This window comes from Lynx canadensis, chromosome B3 (genome assembly GCF_007474595.2).
Source record: "Lynx canadensis isolate LIC74 chromosome B3, mLynCan4.pri.v2, whole genome shotgun sequence".
NCBI classification, from domain to species: Eukaryota; Metazoa; Chordata; class Mammalia; order Carnivora; family Felidae; genus Lynx; species Lynx canadensis.
In genome coordinates, this window is record NC_044308.2 from 54,075,350 (window position 1) to 54,095,012 (window position 19,663).

Below are 19,663 nucleotides of genomic sequence, written 5' to 3' on the forward strand. Positions count from 1 at the left end.
CTATTTATTGCTGTAGTTCACTGACCTCTGTTGACTAATAACCAAAGACAGAAAGAGTTTAAGAACAATGGCTTCTATCAATCTCTTTAAAAATCATAGAAAAGATAAAAAAAAAATAAATACTATATTCTTTTGAGGATTCACATTCCCAAGTTCAAAGGAATCTCAAAGTTGTTCTCCTTTAAGTAATAAAAGACCTTTTTTACCCCTAATGACTCTGAAGTAAAACCAAGGTGTCCTAGAATGTCTCACAATATCAGGAACCTTTTAGTAAAACTGGGGACCAGTCATCTCTGAGAATTCCTTAATCTTTAAGAAGGAACACCCTGCCATCCACAGCAATGAAAAGAACCTCTATTCCATGTAAGGAGCTTAGAATAAGAATATTGTCTCAGTTGAGTCTAATAAAAATAATTTTGGACAGGACAGTGTCTTTGTAATCCTTCAAATTACACCACGGACTGGGCCTGGGTATGAAAGCAGAGGTGTTTTTTTTTTGTTTTGTTTTGTTTTTACCATATGGTAACAAAAGGCCTTTCACTGTTAAGCAATAAACATCAAAGAATTCTCAAAGCTGTCTAGAACAACAGACACAACTGATCCAGAAGGCTGTGCTATGGTTTGCACCTAATTAATTAAAATAGAACCTGCGTTAGCAATGTTAATTTTGGCCTGCACTCTTATGGAAACTTTTCATCAATTCTTGAAGTTTTCCTGCATCCATGGAATTTTCCCAGCTTCTGAAATCGTGTGTCAAATTGTTTGTAATCTGTTGAAAGCTATTTGTGACCTTTCTTTATGCTTTAAAAGAAATAACTCCATCTGTTGGCTATATCACCAGAGAATTCTGGACAGGGAGGAAGCTCAAAAAGTAAAGAGAAAAGAAAGGCAGTTTTTTTCTCCTGACCTTTGAAATTGTAATGTCATGTTAATTGAATCTGAATTTCTTGTTAACAGCTATTCTCATTGAACATTTCTGGGAAGTGTATTAAGTCAGATGTTTATAGGAAAGCAGGTGTTTTCTCTCACTTTTGTGTGTCTTCCTGTTTTCTACACAAACTCCATTTTCCCTTTTTTCTCCCTGAGTAATTCATTCTTACAAAGAGCTCCTGACTTTTCACCCTGTAAACTCCTTTAATGAGTAGGTAGGTCCTGTTTCACAGGTATTTGTTTTCTTCGATATTTATGATTAGTAATCACAAATCATTACTTTACCCCCAAGTGAATACTATTTGTAGCTTTATCAGTAACCAATTGAGTCAAAGGATAAGTAATGCTTTTTTGAGGGATCCCATATAAATATGGCTTTTCTTTTGCACTTTATTTTATTGTAAAATATATTAAGTCAGACAAAGTCTGTGCCTATATTCTTCAAAACCAGGAAAAATGCCTCTGTATTTACCCTGTTTTAATCATTTCTTGGTACCTTCATTCTTTGTGTAGATTGGAAGGGAAGTAAGAAATGACAGAGAGAGATGGACTGAGACAGAGACAGAGACGGAGAGAAAAGAATGTCAGGCGCCCTGTGCCTTCCTATGATATCTTCTCAGCTGCCCTTGACTGTCTACTGGTGAATATTTTAACTCCTCTGTAAGGTTTCCACTCCTCTGCCCTCTGTGAGGAAGCACTGACAACCATAGTCCCAGTGAACAAGCAAACCAGTTCTGAGCTTCTGGGAATAAGATAGTATGGTATTAGGGAAGAGAAGAGCAATACCATGAAGCTTCTCAGAAAGACTGTGCTTTTCTTGAGTCTATCAGATAAGTTAGCCACGCACAACAGCTAGCTGGAGACCTTCAAAAGCCAAACCAACAAGATTGTCTTAGCAATGCCAGAAGCCCACTTGCAGAAGTTGAAACAACACTATGTGGGCAAGAAGCTAGTTTACCAAAAGGTAAACTGGGTATGATTGCTGAATAGCAAACAGTGAGTGGGATCAATCTTCAGGGTCACTGATGACTTGGTAACCATGAAGAAATCCCACAAGGAAACTGGGGGCAGTGCCTCAGGGCTCCATAAGTGAAATACTCCTCTGGAATATTTGCTGTGATTAACTGGGATACTACAGGATAATCCAAGTTCAAATTTTCCTATAACTTTTCCTTCAGCCTCTCCTGGAGAATCTCAGTCTCAAGAAGCTCAAGTAGAATCACTGTATTTCTTCAGAAGCCAGCCCTTGGGAATTCACTGACCTCTAATATGAGTGAGTGGACATAAAACCTAGCAGCTAGTAAAGTCCCAAGGAAGTCGATCTTATCACCATTATCAATATTTCAATGATCCTCAATATCCATAATAACTTTGCCACTCATCTCCATTTTTATTTCTACTACCTCCACTGAGGAATAAATGATAATGACATATACTCTAGGAGGTTGTTGATGCACTGTTTCTGGAATTTTCTTGTGGACTAAATTTTCTTAGGTTGCAGTGTCATCTTGAAAAACAAATAGGATGTGATTACACCTGGCATTTTTACAAAGCCAAGGGCTGGACCTACTGCTGCACCATTTTGTTTGATTTTAGTCTCAGCCTCTAATGTCAGAAAACCCTGTCACAGATATAAAACATGCTCTCATACTATGTACTACTTTGTACCTCAATTCCAAAATTTTTAATAATACAGAACATATTTTCCGCTGTTTGGGATGGTGCCCAAGCATGCTGACTTGGTGTAGATATGTCTAGATCAGGCCTCTTTCAGGAAATATCTTTCTAATCAGCCATCTTGTTCTGGGCTAAGATCAAGGGAGCATGAAAGCTATTAGTAGAAAAAGTAAGGAATAACAGGCTGATCAAATATTCTCTTCATTTTAAAAAACAGCACTTGAGAAACTAAAGTTCAGTTCAAGTCACAGAGGATCAATGTCAGCCAGCTTCAAGTCTTTTCAACATTATCATAAGTCAAAACACTAGAATTAAATACACATTATTTCAAAGACTGACTCTCCATTTTCCTTCATCCACAGTTGAGTATAACAAGACAGTTTTGTTTTTTGTTTGCTTTTCCATTCCCTGTATTCTTTTCCTGGTGCATGTTATATGCTAATCCATTCCCACCCACCTTCCCCACCAACCCCTGCCCCCTAACTACCTTCTTGGGGCCAGGCATTCACCAAACTGTTATTATAGAAATGGGACTTAAAAAATTTTTTTTAATGTTTATTTATTTTTGAGAGAGACAGACAGAATATGAGTGGGGGGAGGGGCAGAGACAGAGGGAGACACAGAATATGAAGCAGGTTCCAGGCTCTGACATATCAGCACAGAGCCTGACACGGGGCTCGAACTCATGATCTGTGAGATCATGACCTGAGCCAAAGTCAGATGCTTAACCAACTGAGCCACCCATGTGCCCCCAGGAATGGGTCTTTTAAAAGGTAATTCAAAGAAGAAAAATGAAGTATGAGCGTAATTGCACCTAATAATCATGCTCTCCTTGATGTGGGTCACTTTTGGCAATGTGAAAAGTCTAATAGTTTTGAAGACTGTTTTGAAGATGCTTGGTCTTTATGATGGAATCTATGGGGAAAGGAAAGAATATGAGACAGCCTAATCAATTTTTTCTCTTTTAGTTCACTCAGTTTCATCCAGAGGAAAACTCTGATGGATGTAAATAACAAAGAATCCAGGCCAAAGGCTGAGGAAAATACACAACATTCATGAAGTAGAAGAAACTGAGAAATCTCAGTAGGAAAGTGAGAAGAGAGAAATTCTTCATAGGAGAGGGGATTCCAGGTAGGCAGAAGAGGGGAGACCATGTAGGCAGCCCCAAGAGATGAGAATGGAGACCCATTACCCCAGATGAATTCCTGGAGGCAATGAAGAGAGAGGATGAGTCACTCACCATTCCACACACAAAGCGTACTGTAGGTTAATGGTAAACTATGACGTGAGACGTGAGAATGAAGTTAAGATCTGTTTCTTGTCTGGACTCTCTGGAAAAGTTTTAATTTATTTGGTTGTGTTTTTTATAATGGAGTACACTATCCTGGCTTGTCATGTTAAGCAGTTACATAGGAACTGAAAGGAAAATAAATAAGAAATTGAGAAAGAATAGTGAGCGCATTGGAATTAAAAATCCAAAAGCAGAGGGTTTTGTTTCAGCTTACTAAACCCACATCTTGCCACACGGCCTGGCTATTTGTGTCAAGCAAGTCTGTTTGCTGAAAACACTGATCAAATGAATTACTTAATAGTCATTTCACTTTCAACAGCCGATTTATAATCCTTATATTCACAAAAAACACAGGGAGCCATCTTCCTTGTAAAGGAGAAAAAAGAAGATAACAAAGGAAATGAAGGAAGATGGAAGTTTTTTCACAGTTAGCACTGGAGGGGAAAACTGTCACTCCTGAATCCTTGTAGCTGAGTCAGGTGAAAATGCCAAGGCTTTAGCTTTTCTTACACAGTTACTTCAAAATAAATGTTTCAAGAGTAATTGTTTAAGGCCTAGACATGAGGAAGAAATATTATTATTATCATTATTATTAATTTATCTGGAATATCAGGTCAGTTTGGAAGGGGTTAACACTGTTTCCCAGCTTCCTGGTCAATGAAATCATTTTCCATTGCCCATTCTAATCTCAGATTAGGACAATTAGCCCAATTCTGTTTTATAATCATAAACTTCCACCTAACAGTTGTTCTATAAATTCATGTTCTATGCCACAAAGTGGAACTCTTCTCCAAACAGAGAGGGGACAATAGTAAGGATAAAGCCATCCCCACAATTTAAAAAGGCAACTGTAATATGCCTTACTGATGTTTGGTCAGGGCCATCTTCATTCCATTTTGATAAATGTAGATTGCTTGCTGTGTGCTGAGCATTGTGCCCAATTCTATGAGGGACACAATGTTTTTCCCCCTTAAGGAGCTCAAAACTATATGACAGGAATAGGGAAAGCATAATGAAAAATAATCACAAATTATCACATGATGTGATAAACACTATTAAAGTGACACATAAAGACATATGTAAAAAATATGTATTACTTTTACTTTAAAAATTTTTTTACTGTTTATTTATTTATTTTGAGAGAGTGAGAGACAGAGCAAGCAGGGAAGGGACAGAGAGAAAGGAGAGAGATAATCCCAAGCAGGCTCTGCAGTGACACGGAGCTCGATCTCACGAACTGTGAGATCATGACGTGAGCTGAAATCAAGAGCCATATGCTTAATTGACTGAGCCACCCAGGCACCCCAAAGATAATGTATTATTTTTATTTTTTTTTTTAATTTAATGTTTTTTTAAATTTACATCCAAATTAGTTAGCATATAGTGCAACAATGATTTCAGGAGTAGATTCCTTAGTGCCCCTTACCCATTTAGCCCATCCCCCCCCACAACCCCTCCAGCAACCCTCAGTTTATTCTCCATATTTATGAGTCTCTTCTGTTTTGTCCCCCTCCCTGTTTTGATATTATTTTTGTTTCTCTTCCTTTATGTTCATCTGTTTTGTCTCTTAAAGCCCTTATATGAGTGAAGTCATATGATGTTTGTCTTTCTTTAATTTCACGTAGCATAATATCCTCCAGTTCCATCCACGTAGTTGCAAATGGCAAGATTTCATTCTTTTTGATAGCCAAGTAATACTCCATTGTATATATATACCACACCTTCTTTATCCATTCATCCATTGAAGGACATTTGGGCTCTTTCCATACTTTGGCTATTGCTGATAGTGCTGCTATAAACATGGAGGTGCAAACTTTCCTTTATCTTTATACTTGCTCTTTGATATGCAAGAAAATAAATTATTTTAATTGGTCACAAAGCTTTCCCTTAGACTCCATTTCCATGCAGAGAAACCTTAGATATAAAGAACAAATTCATAAGGTTTGATTTTCCCAGTCATAGCTCCCTCCTTTTTTTTCTTAGTGACCTATCATCCTCATCCTCTGTTCTCTTTGTTTTCATTCCAAATGTCTCCATTATAAAGAGATAGATTATGTGTCATGTTGCATTATAATTTCAACCTCTGCCAACAGAATTCCACCCACCTTATTCCTAAGGAATGGATCCAACATGAAGCTATCCTGACCCATAGCAGTTGGTGCTTTGAGGATCTTATAAGAACTGACCCTAAATGGTTCAGGAAATATTGAAATGTTAAATTGTCTGGCAGTGACCATATTAGAGAATAAGTAAGAGCACTCTCTACCCCACAACAAAATGTGAGGACACTTATAATGATTGTTTTTGGCTTCCCCATTAGCACCTCAAATTCTAAATTATAGTGAGTGTGTTTGGGGACTTGTATGCATTTAAAAGCTAATGTTGTATTTTCAGTCAAGTTCCCTAGAAGCAGAGCGTGAGACAGGGATTATTGATCAACTGATTTATTGCAGGAGTGCCTCAAAGGAAGGAACGTGAGGGAAGACATATAGTGCAGAGGAACTAAGTAAAGGAAGAGTAGGTTCTTGGGTGAGATGGCTTTTGTTTGGCTGAGAGAAATTTTCTGAAGAACCAAGAAAAAGGAGGAGTGAGTTATTATTATCTAGGGGATGGTTATCCTGGCTAGTGAAGGGCATCTACATAGGGTACCAGCAGTGTCCCCCTCCATGACTCTGTTTCTAAAGGACTGTCACTTTTTGGTAAGAGAAAATTCACTTCAGGAAGCAGATGTCTTTAAAAGCTGGTAGAAGTTGTTAAGCTATGAATCAAATATACAATGAATGATCTTTAAAAGGTAGTTGTCTATTAAAAATTTTGCTTGAGGGGTGCCTGGGTGGCTCAGTCGGTTAAGTGTCTGGCTTCGGCTCAGATCATGATTTCGTGGTTCATGAGTTCCAGCCCCGTGTCGGGCTCTGTGCTGACAGCTCAGAGCCTGGAGCCTGCTTCAGATTCTGTGTCTCCCTCTCTCTCTCCCCCTCCCCTGCTTGCGCTCTGTCTTTCTCTATTTTTCAAGAATAAACTTAAAAATTTTTTTTTTAATTTTGCTTGAAAATTAATTGGTTGGCATTGTGTAACCTCAGAAAGTCTAATTTGGCCTATAGGCACTATTCAGTTAACAAATACTCAACTTATCAACATTTTATATATAAAAATAGGATGTCCGATGCTTTAAAGAGGATAGCATAGAAGCTTCCTGGAATTTGCTCACCAATGTGATACAGATTATATAACTACTTGATTATTGAGTATTACTTATGATAATAATCTAGAATACTTTGTAAACAGTATATTGCTTTAAAATTTAAAGTGTTATGGTGATGATGGTGATTAATGGGTAAATAAATGACAGATAATTGGTTATAGGGAGAGGAATAGAGAAGAAATGTTTCTCTATGTTTATATTTATATTTATGTTATTTATGTGGTATATTATAACCACTTCATCTCAACGATTTTTTTCTTTTTTTTCTTCTTTTTTTTTTTTTGGCTAAACACAGTTAAGATAATCAGGGCTAGCTTTGTTTAAAAAAAAAAAATGTCCATCAACTGATGAATGGATAAAGAAATTGTGGTATATATACACAATGGAATACTATGTGGCAATGAGAAAAATGAAATATGGCCTTTTGTAGCAACGTGGATGGAACTGGAGAGTGTAATGCTAAGTGAAATAAGCCATACAGAGAAAGACAGATACCATATGGTTTCACTCTTATGTGGATCCTGAGAAACTTAACAGGAACCCATGGGGGAGGGGAAGGAGAAAAAAAAAAAAAGAGGTTAGAGTGGGAGAGAGCCAAAGCATAAGAGACTGTTAAAAACTGAGAACAAACTGAGGGTTGATGGGGGGTGGGAGGGAGGGGAGGGTGGGGATGGGTATTGAGGAGGGCACCTTTTGGGATGAGCACTGGGTGTTGTATGGAAACCAATTTGTCAATAAATTTCATATATATAAAATAAATAAATAAATAAATAAATACACACACACACACACACACACACACACACACACACACACACACACAAAAGTCTAATATAAGACTTCAGCATCAATGATGGGCCAGTATCTTGAGCCAAAAACCTTGTCATTATCCTTGACTCCTCTCATTTTCTCACATTCCTAAATCCAATTTGTCAGAAAATTCTGTTGGCCCAACGTATAAAAATATATACAGAATCTAACCTCTTCTCACCAACTACCTCAGTGTTAATATCCTACTCCACGACATTGTCATCTCTCACCTAGATTTTTGCAACAGCCTCTTCCCTGCTTCCACCCTTGCCCACTACAGTGTGTTCTCCACAGGATAGCCACATAAAAGCATAGTAATCCTTTTAAAACCTGTCAAGTCATTCCATTTCTCTTGCTGAAAAACTCTAAATGGCACTGCATTCCATCTGAGTGTAAACCAAGTCCCTTACAACAACCTTTAATGTCTTGTTTGACTTCTCTGACGGCATCTTCCTCTGGTTCCCTCCACTTCTTACCCTTCCCCAGATATGTCCACACCATGATTACAATGGGCAGCTGTGCAAGCTGTATATGTGGTGTACTACCCAGTTGGAGATATCACCATTTATAGCTTAAGTCATTATAGATATACCTATTACTATCACACATTTGTGTCAAGTGATTATGAAGTGTTTTGGGGAAGGAAGGCTATTTAGATAAGCAATAAATCTGGTTCCATTTTAGGGCTTTGCAAAATTGTTTCTTCAGTCTTGAAATCCTCCCTCCCCACTAGTTACACATTTAGGAAACTCTTCACCTTCTTTATGTATCTCTTCAAATGATACCTTCTCAGTGTACTACCCTGACCACTCTATTTAATATGCAACCTGTATTATCTCCCAACACACATACATATTCCTGAAACCCCTGAGCTTGCTCTATTTTTCTTAGAGCATCTGTCCCTATACTATTTACTTATTTATTATGTTCACAATCTATTGTCTCTCTTCTCCACTAGAATATAAGCTCCACAAGGGCACAGATTTTAGCCTGTTTTATCATGTTATATCTTTCTCTGGGTCTCTGCTCATCTTTAAGTGTTGAAGTGAGGATTCAGTGCTATCATAATGGTAAAGTACTATCTGGACACATAGAAAAAGCTCTTTTTATACTCTTTCTCAGTGTGTGTTCCCAGAAATGAAAGCAAGTGATGGCATCCAGAAAATAAAGTACCTGGAGTGCTCAGAGTCACATCTTCAAGACCAAGAAAGCATATTTGTTTTAAGGTCAAAGGTGGAACATTGGGAACTCCAGACCTGAAGCCATTCTTGGGGCAAGGTGCTCATGTATGTACGCACTCTCTTTTCTCCCTCTTTCTTTGTCTCTTGGCAAAAATCCTCTGTGTTGATTTCATCCCTAGGCAACAAAGAGGTTTCCAGGCGTATGTGTCCTTTACAATTTAGAATCTTACAAAAAGAGAGACTGTTTTTCCCGGCACCCATTTGAATCCCCAAGAAGACTTTTGGGGTCCTATCTGTGTCAAATACCCAAGCCTGAATAAATCACTGTATCCAAAAGAATTGCCCAGTCTGGGTAACTACTAACTCTTGATGTAGGAAATCAGGGCTATGTGATTGAAACCTTGGTAATGGAAGGAATATCAATTCTAAAAAGGAAAGATGCTGAACAAGCAAAAAATTTAACAAATAGCCCAGCATTAGTACAATACTTGGACTGTTGTGGCACTCAATAAATTGACATTTGCATTATATTCTCATTTTTCCTCATCATGCCCCTCTGTAGCTTACTGGTAGTTTCAGGGAGCTATGTTTTATTTATCATCCACTTTTAAAACTTCTTCCTTAGTCATTAATTTCAGATATTATCTTTATAAATTCCTTCCTTTTTTTCTTCCAGTTTTATTTTGTTGTTTTCTTTTTCAGATTTTCTTTTTTTTTAAATTTTTTTTTCAAAGTTTATTTATTTATTATTTATTATTTATTTATTTATTTGTTGGGACAGAGAGAGACAGAGCATGAACGGGGGAGGGGCAGAGAGAGAGGGAGACACAGAATCGGGAACAGGCTCCAGGCTCTGAGCCATCAGCCCAGAGCCCGACGCGGGGCTCGAACTCACGGACCGTGAGATCGTGACCTGGCTGAAGTCGGACGCTTAACCGACTGCGCCACCTAGGCGCCCCTCTTTTTCAGATTTTCAACTGAATCTTAGTCCACTTATTTTCCATCCTTTTTGTTTTTAATAAATATATGTATTGGTACCATTCTATATGTTTCGATGTATTATGCACTCGTTGTATTTCTAAATAGATTTATAAACAATTTGGTTTCTTTTTTTGCTCACAAAAATTATTTGTTATTGAAATTTCTATGAGATTAAACATTCTGGGATTTTTATTATGATTTCTAATTTAATTGCATTTTGGTCAGAGAATTGATTTACCTTATGACCTATATAATCAAATTTTTTAATTTTGCAAGAGTATTGGAACAGTCTATTATTCTCTGTTTTATGTATCTATCATTGTTTATTTTTTCATTTTCACTTTCAATATCTTTATTTTTTTTCTGTGTGCCTGACCCATCAGTTTCTGAAAAGAATACATTAAAGGCTACTATGAAGATTGAGTTTTTTACAAATTTCTTTGTGTTTCCAATTATTCTTTTCAGTCCATATTTGTGTGGTTGTATCATTTGATACAAAACCCATGTGGAAACTTCTTTGTTATATTTAAGGATCTCTTAAAGTTCTATGTTGTCTGATATTAACTTCATAATTTTTGCTTTAAGTTAACATTTGCTTCGTTCAGTTTGGTTCATCCTTTATTTTTCAAACTTTTGGAACTGTATTTGGAGCCAGTTACTAAGGCATAAGTTTGGCAAAGGGCACAATGGTAGCAGGCAACCTCAATACAAATATCCTGATTCTGATTAAAAGGAGATACCTTTCCCTCCATTCCCTTCCTCCTCTTCAGTTACTGACCAGGCATACTTACAAGCTAGCATTTGTTTTGGAACTTTTAACTCATTTCTACAGTGCAAAGGTGGAGAGTAGGAGAGATAAGAGTGGGCTTAGCCGAGTAGGTGATAAAAACAGAGATGTCTTTGCAGGGGAGAAGGAAAGTTATTCAGCTGTTCAAAGTAGTAGGCAGCATGTTGGAAAGACTGTGGTCTTGAGAGGTGAGAGAAGCAAGAGTACTTCCTTTGCAGTGGTCTCTGAGCCAAAGTCTGTACATGTTCTCAGTCATCTGTTCAAATACTGGGGCCTCCAGTTCTGTGAAGAGGTGTCAGAATGTGGCCACAAGACAGGTTCAGACCCAGAATGAGCTAGAATGGCTACCAACAACAACTCCTACAAACAATTCCTTCATCCCTTTGGCCCTACAGACCGAGCATGCTTGCTGGTGCACTGACAATTATGGCGTGTTTTATAACTACAAGAGCTGTTTTTCTAATATTTAAGTTAGTTAACATACAGTGCAGTCTTGGCTTCAGGAGTAGAACCCAGTGATTCATGTCTTACATATGACAACCAGTGCTCATCCCGAAAAGTGCACTTCTTAATGCCTGTCACCCATTTAATCCATCCCCCCTTCCAGCAACCCTCAATTTGTTCTCTATTTAAGAGTTTGTTATGGTTTGCATCCCTCTCTGCTCTTATCCTATTTTTCCTTCCCTTCCCCTATGTTCATCTGTTGAGTTTCTCATTTTAATGTCAAAATGAGGCACAGGAGGGAAGCGTCAGTTGCACTCCTCACCACTGCTCTCTGGTCTGGTGAATGTCTCCAGGGAGAGCTCCTAGGGATTTTTAGGCACATGGTGATAATAAAAAGCAGGCTAAAAACTTTCAGTTGTCTTTCCTGTTTTTAAAAATTCTCTACATAAAATGCACCCACTTATTTCCTGCACCCAGGGCAGACTGCTTCCACAGCCCACCACCTATGCCCCTTGGGGAGCCACTGCTGGGTTCTTATAGAGATCTTAGAAACTTACTTACTTATTTTTAAATGTTATTTATTTTTGAGACAGAGACAGAGCACAAGTGGGGGAGGAGAAGAGAGGGGGAGACACAGAATCTGAAGCAGGCTCCAAGCTCTGAGCTGTCAGCACAGAGCCTGATGCTGGGCTCAAACCCACAAACCGTGAGATCATGACCTCAACCAAAGTCCAACGCTTAACTGACTGAGCACCCAGGAGCCCCAAATCTCAGAACTCATGATGGGTGTATCCATATAACACCACCATCCTCTCTTCACCCAAAAATCCTCTCACAGACTTGCCACTCTTGTATACTATTTGAAGAAAGCTGAGAAATCTCAGGTCTTCCTCGGCAGGAGATTCCAGAGTGGGGTGGGTACTGTTTCCTTAGATGGAAGTTTTTTTTTTTTTTTAATTTTTTTTTTTCAACGTTTATTTATTTTTGGGACAGAGAGAGACAGAGCATGAACGGGGGAGGGGCAGAGAGAGAGGGAGACACAGAATTCGGAAACAGGCTCCAGGCTCCGAGCCATCAGCCCAGAGCCCGACGCGGGGCTCGAACTCACGGACCGCGAGATCGTGACCCTGGCTGAAGTCGGACGCTTAACGACTGCGCCACCCAGGCGCCCCAGCCTTAGATGGAAGTTTGAGCAGGATAAGTTCACGGAAAGAGTTTAACCACGAAGGCTTTGATCAAGGTCAACAGAGAGGGAACTGGACACAATGATTGTTGACTTCAATGTATCATATTGACTTGTATGACATGGAACTTCTATACTGGGAACCAACAGACCTAAGTCCAGACCATGGCATCACCACTGACTTTATTATCTTAAAGAAATTATGAAATTAATATGTATCTAGACTCCTCCTTCTAGGATGGGTTGATACTATCTGCCCTGTCTATTCCCAAAGGGCTGTTCTGTAACACTATGAAGACAAGTGAAAAGGGCTGAGCAAGTGTGGCAACAAGAGCTAAACAGAACCTTTCCTGCCTTACTACTCACTGACAAAAGGCTAGGCTTCTGGATCCTATTCCCAAAGTAAACAAATGGCGTCTTACTAAAAGGCATATTCTACATGTTCCTACCAGGTATACTCATTGTATATTATTTTATCATATTATATCTACTTATTGCCTCTTATCATATAGACATAGATCTACTGGTCTTTATTTTCTTTGTGCTAAATGGAATTTTGACTCAACATGGGTCTAATACCATGATTATCATTATTTATTTTTATTGAAGTAAAACATACATACAGAAAATATATAAATCGTAAGGGGAATAAAGGTCAATTATTTGTCAAAAGTTAAGCTCATCCATGTAACCCGTACCAGATCAAGAATAGAGCGCAACGACCCCAGAAGTCTCCCTCATGTCTTTCTTGTGCCTCCTTCTAGTTACTACCAACCTTTCCTCCCAGGGGTAACTGCCACTCTGACTAACATAGCCATATATTAGTTTTCCTGGAGGCTCTTTTGTTTTAAGTTTTAATTTTATTTTAGAGAGACAGAACATATGAGCTGGGGAGAGAGGGGTAAGAGAAAGAAAATCTTAGGCAGACTCCACACTAAGTATGAAGCCCAATGAAAAGCTGAACCCATGACCCTGGGATCATGACCTGAGCTGAAATCAAGAGTCAGATGCCCAAATGACTGAGCCACCCAGGTGCCCCGCTGGTAGCTCTTTAACAGAATAGAAATGCCACTCATATAGTTGCTAATAGCGCTCTCATCTTTTGCTGTGTGAGCTTTTGATTATATAATAAAGCAGGAGAGGTGGAAGAGTACAAGCAGACACAGAAGATAGGACTGGAAATTATCTTCTCTATAAAATATTGGTTAAGACCAGTGTGTCATTTCAGCAGGCATTTGATCTTATAATATTTTGGCGGGGAAAAAAAGCTTAATGATGTTGGAATACTGTGTTTTCTTTGTCTAAGATATAAATTGCAAAATACCATTTATAGAAAATTTTTAAAGAAGGAAACATTTCTCTGTGGCTTAACTTGGTACTTGTCCATACTTGGAGAGAGTTAGAGATGTACAGTATAATGTTGTCATCTTAGCCACAATATTCCCAAGAGTGCAAACAAATCCAAATGCCAGATCTTACCCCAATCACCAATATATTTCTCTAGGTGATGAAGAGAGGATTGGGGTCTGGAGATTGGGGGAGGATAGGGACCTGGAACTATGTGCCAACTGCCTCAGGACAGGAAACCAAGTTCCCTCTCCTTTCCCCCCCATATCAAATCCCCAACTGCATTCCATGTCTGACTGGGTTGGCCACAGCTGTGGCTGTTTCCAAAAGGAAGATGATGGAATCTAGCCACACTTGGATTTAGTATTCTCTAGAACTGCTATTCCTCTGGGCATTATTTTTAGAAGTATCACATTGCAGAGGGGCCCAATTTTTCTAACCAGCTTTGGAAAAAATTGCAATCCTTTTTCCCCCTAAATATAAAGATTGGTGTTAAAACGCTTCTGTTCATATTTTCCTTATCCCAGTGGAATATCCTTATCCCATGGAAAAAGAGAACATGATTGCTTAAACCAGCTATCTGCCTAAAATAACATTGTTGAGGTTTTTACCCTAAGTCAGATAAAGTATATATCATAATAGTACAACACAGCTGCGTGTTTGAGCTTAAGAGTCTACAAAGTGAAAGTCTGTATGGTGACTTGTTATTACAGCTCTATTTGACTTAGAACAACCAAAATTCTCTAAGAATTTATGGTATACAGGTACGGTGTTAGATACAGATGACAAAAGACAAATCAGACTTTGTTCTTGCCCACAAAAAGTTCACAGATCAATGGCACAACAAACACAAAACCAACAATTAGCATATAATAAGCAATGCTATAATGAAAGTAACTATGTGCAATGTTTTACCTCAGACAAAATTACTCTGATAGAATGTATGGCCTGGAAGAAGTCACAGAGGAAGTATCACAGGATAGTGGCCAACTAAGACAAGGACCAGACATGCCAGGGACAAGAATTAACACAAAGGCAAAGAGGAATGACATAGCCCAGTGTCTTCAGAAACTGAAAGGAAATGACAATCGTCCTAAGCCAAAGTAAAGGATGGCAGTTGGTGAGACTAAGAGAAGAGGACTAGGGTCAGATCATGAAGGGACTTCATCCTCTAAAAGTTTTAAGCAAAGGACCAACACAGATTTGCAGTGTAAGAACTGACTCTGGCATAGAAGAGGGCTCAATTAGAGGAGGATGAAAATAGGTGCAAGAAGATCAATTAAGAAACAATGTTGATTTCAGACTTAAAATATACCAGGCCTTTAGTCTCATGCACACTCTTATTCTCACTCTGGTCTGTTTTCTTGCTCGCTCCCTCCCTTCTGTTTTCAATGCTGTCTTTCTTTCTCCATACCTCTGTAGCCTTGCTCATATTTTTATATAACATGGTAGGGATTCTAGGAAAATTCTTCAAAATATCCTGTATCATCCCATAGCCAATATACCCAGATCCAAAAACAACTTAGAGAAAAAAGAAAGGGGTTAATATGACTCACTGAAATAACGTCATGTTACTGTTCCCCATATTTTAAGTATGTTGGGAAGATACCTGACAAAGAATAGATTTGTCTGGTAGTCTCTCTGCTGACTCTGTTTAAATGATGGCAGCAGAGTCAATATGGTTTCACTTATTATAAACAAACAGGAAAGAAGAAAGTTTGTCATTACTAGTGACCTGCTGGTAATGCCTACCCTGCCCCAAGAGTTTGTGGGACTTCAGCCCTTGACCAGTCATCTCTAACCTATCACTGGTTGTCCTCATGAGCTGTGACCCCAGGTGATTCCTTGTATAAACACTTTTTGTATAAACTAGCTGCTTCTTTGTGTCTCTTCCCGTCCAGAAGGCATGGGTTTGGAAAAGGAGGAGACTTCTATTAGTAGTTGAACTGACTCTATTTTCGGATGTACAGATGAGCCACAGTCTGACCATTTAGGGTGAACAAGACTTTAAAGAAGACTGACAAGGATCCCCAGATGGATAGGTACAGATGAATCTGGTAAGAAGAAATGATTTGCACATCCAGAATAAGGTGTCTCACCCTTAGGGAATGTATTTGAACCTTAGGAGAGGGGAACATGAGGAATTTGAGGAAAAAAACCCTAAGTTACTAAAAATTTTCTTTTAAGTCAAAAATTTTCATATGTTTAGAAAATTCAAATGTAAGATAAAAAGAGTATAGGACATGTGTATTTGTGAAAATGGAACATGTCTTTTTGTTGTTTTTTTCTTTATCTTTTCTTGTTTAGGTTACTTCTCTAACCTGCCTCTCTAACTCATGAATGGAAGAAAGCATGGGAGAGTAGTCCGCCAGAAGGGAATAGAAGCTCAGATTCTGTACTTGATGCAGTAGTTTAATAGATTTCTTTCCTTCAGTTTGCCCTCTATAACCAAGGAGAAGTACAACTTTTGACCCCAAAAGGAATAATGAATGCATTACCTATGATAGCCAAATTATGGAAACAGCCCAAGTATCACTAACTCATCAACTGATGAATGTATAAAGAAGACGTGGGATATATATATATATATATATATATATGTGTGTGTGTGTGTGTGTGTGTGTGTGTGTGTGTGTGTTGTGTGATGGGGATTAAGGCGGTGCACTTACTTTTATTTTTAATTTTTTTTAATGTTATTTATTTTTGACAGAGAGAGAGAGTGTGTGTGTAAGCAGAGGAGGAAGCCGAGAGACAAGGAGACACAGAATATGAAGCAGGCTCAAACTCACCAACCACAAGATCATGACCTGAGCCAATGTCAGACGCTTAACTGACTGAGCCACCCAAGCACCAAGGAGTGAACTTGTTGTGATAAGCACTGGGTGATGTATGGAAGTGCTGAATCACTATATTGTACACCTGAAACTAATATACATGTATGTTAACTAACTGGGATTTAAGTAAAAACTTAAAAAAATAGAGTCAGAAGGGCATACCTTTAAATTTGGATATACTAGGAAACATCTGTAAAGCCTGTTTGCAATGAGCAATCGCTGATTAGTAAATAGTTTTAAGTCTGTTTTCAAAAAAAAGAAAGGAAAGAAAGAAGAGAATAAAGAAAAGAAAGAAAAAGGAAGAAAGCAGAAAGAAAGAAAGAAAAAATAAGAAAGACAAAAGAAAGAAAGAAAGAAAGAAAGAAAAGAAATAAAGAAGAAAAGAAGAAAGAAAGAAGAAAACCTTGTACATATCCTAAGTAGATTTTGACTTTTCCCTTTTAAGCAAAAATAAACTTCTCACAGTAAAGATGAATTTAAAATCAAGAAGTATTTTGCACAATACATAAGGATTTTTGGAGCTTTAGAAAGTTAATGCTCATTAGGAATAATAAAATAATATTAATTTAACAGAAAATCTGGGCTCAAATTCCATGCTAGCCAAGATTAAGTAAGCCAACTGCTAATCTATGCCTCCCAGTGATTACAGACACTTGAACAATATCATCAACCAACTTGACACTTAAAGGAAACTCCAACAACAGAACATACATTTTTTTTTTCAAGTATTCCTGGAAATTCATGATGATAGATCATATCCTGGGCATAATGCAGATCATAACAACTTAAAATAATTGAACAATAATAATTTGTTTCTCTGATCAAAAGGAATTAGAAATCAATAACTTTATGGAAAATCCCCAAACATTTGAAAATTAAATGGCATAGTTCTAAATAATCCATGGGCCAAAAGGAAGTCTTCCTCAAAAGGAAATTGTAAATTATTTTGAACTGATTGAAAATGAAAATGAAACATATTAAATTTGTGGGATATAACCACAGTAGTGCTTAGAAGAAAATTTATAGCATTAAATGCTTATGTTAGAAAATAACAAGGATCTCAAATCAATAATCTACGTTTTCATATAAAATACTAGGAAGAAAAGAAAATTAAACTCAAGCAAGCTAAAAAGTAATGCTAAATGTGATAATAAAAAATAGTTAAATCAAGGTAATAAAAAGTTTACTCTTTGAAAATCAATAAAATGATAAACCTCTACCTAGATTAATCAAGAGAAAATAGAAGACGATAGACCATGTAGACATTAAAAGGGTAATAAGAGAATCCTATGAACAACTCAATACCCATAAATTCCACAAGTCAGATGAATTGGACTAATTCTTTAAAGAAATAAACTGCCAAAACTCACTCAAAAAAGAACAAAAAGGTTAACCTAAATTTTCCTGTATCTATGAAGGAATTTAATTTTACTCATAAACTTTCCAAAATGGAATATTCTAGACCAAATAGTTCCATGGTCATTTCCTACCGAACACTTAATAAATAATACAGGGGTGCCTGGGTGATTCAGTCTGTTAAGTGTTCAACTCTTGGTTTTGGCTCAGGTCATGATCTCCCAGTTCATGAGTTCCAGCCCCCAAGTGGACTCTGTGCTAAGTATCCTTGACCCAAGAACCTGCTTGGGATTCTCTCTCTCTCTCTCTCTCTCTCTCTCACCTCTCTCTGCACCTGTCCCCCAATAAATAAACATTTTTTTAAAGAATGATAGAAAGAATACAAATTTACACAACTCTCCTATAAAACACAAAAAGAGGGGAATATTTCCCAATTCATTTTAGAAGGCCAGTATTACTCTGATACCAAAACAAGACAAAGTCATAATGAAAAAACTATGGCACAATATACCCCCACAAACAGAAAGTAAAAATCTTCAACCAAAATCTAGCAATATATCAAATGTATTCAATATACAGATATGTTTGATCAAAATATATATCAAATCTAACACTACATAAATAGGAATAAACATTACAACCAAGTAGAATCTAGGGAATGCAAGGCTAGTCCAAAATTAGAATTAGAAAACTATATTTCACAGTTTAAATAGGTTAAAGAAGAAAAAATTCATAGATGCAACAAGAAAAAAAGCATTTGATAAATTCAAATTCCATTCATTACTTATATATAAACTCAACAAACTATAAATGGAAGGGAACTTCCTTAACCTCATAATGGGCAACATGTGTAAACATGCACATGAATATACACATATGACTTAAGGCTAACATTATTCTTAATGGTGAAGGTTTAAATCTTTCCCCCTAATACTGGGAACAAGTAAAGGATGTCTGCTCCCACGTTTCTATCCAACGTTATATTGGAAGTCTTGGCCAACTCACGTGGGCAAGAAAAAAATAAAAGGCATACTTACTGGAAAGGAAGAAACAAAACTGTCTCTGTTCATAGATGATGTGGTTGTCTATGCAGAAAATTCCAAGGAATCTAAAACAAAAACAAAATAAAACTCACATAATAAGTGAGTTTAGCAAATTCATATTCTAGGCCAATATACAAAATAAATCACATTTCTCAATACTAGTAATGAACATTTGGAAATCAAAATTAAAAAAAAACAGTCACAGGCATGGTGGATGTATCTGGCATATAGAGGGTAGTCAATAGGTACTTGGATAAATGTACAATTTGGATTTCAAATGTTTTCTATTTTTGTTTTTCAATAAATTTACATTTCAAAATGTGTTCTTCTGGGTGGTGTTAACATGGTCTGATATCCTCAAAAGTATAACTACCCATTGACAGTAGCAGCTGAGAACAAGCTAGATAGCTGGAAGCAGCCAGACAGATTTAAAACATATTAAACAATCCACCCTAAGAATGATAGAATTCCTTTTAACTGTGGTATTTAAATGAGCATTGTATTCTTGGCAGGTAAGTTTCTAGTAAGTTTCTAGCTTCTGTAACGCTGCTATATGCAGTAATCTCTGTACACTTGGGTCAATTAACATGCATCAGA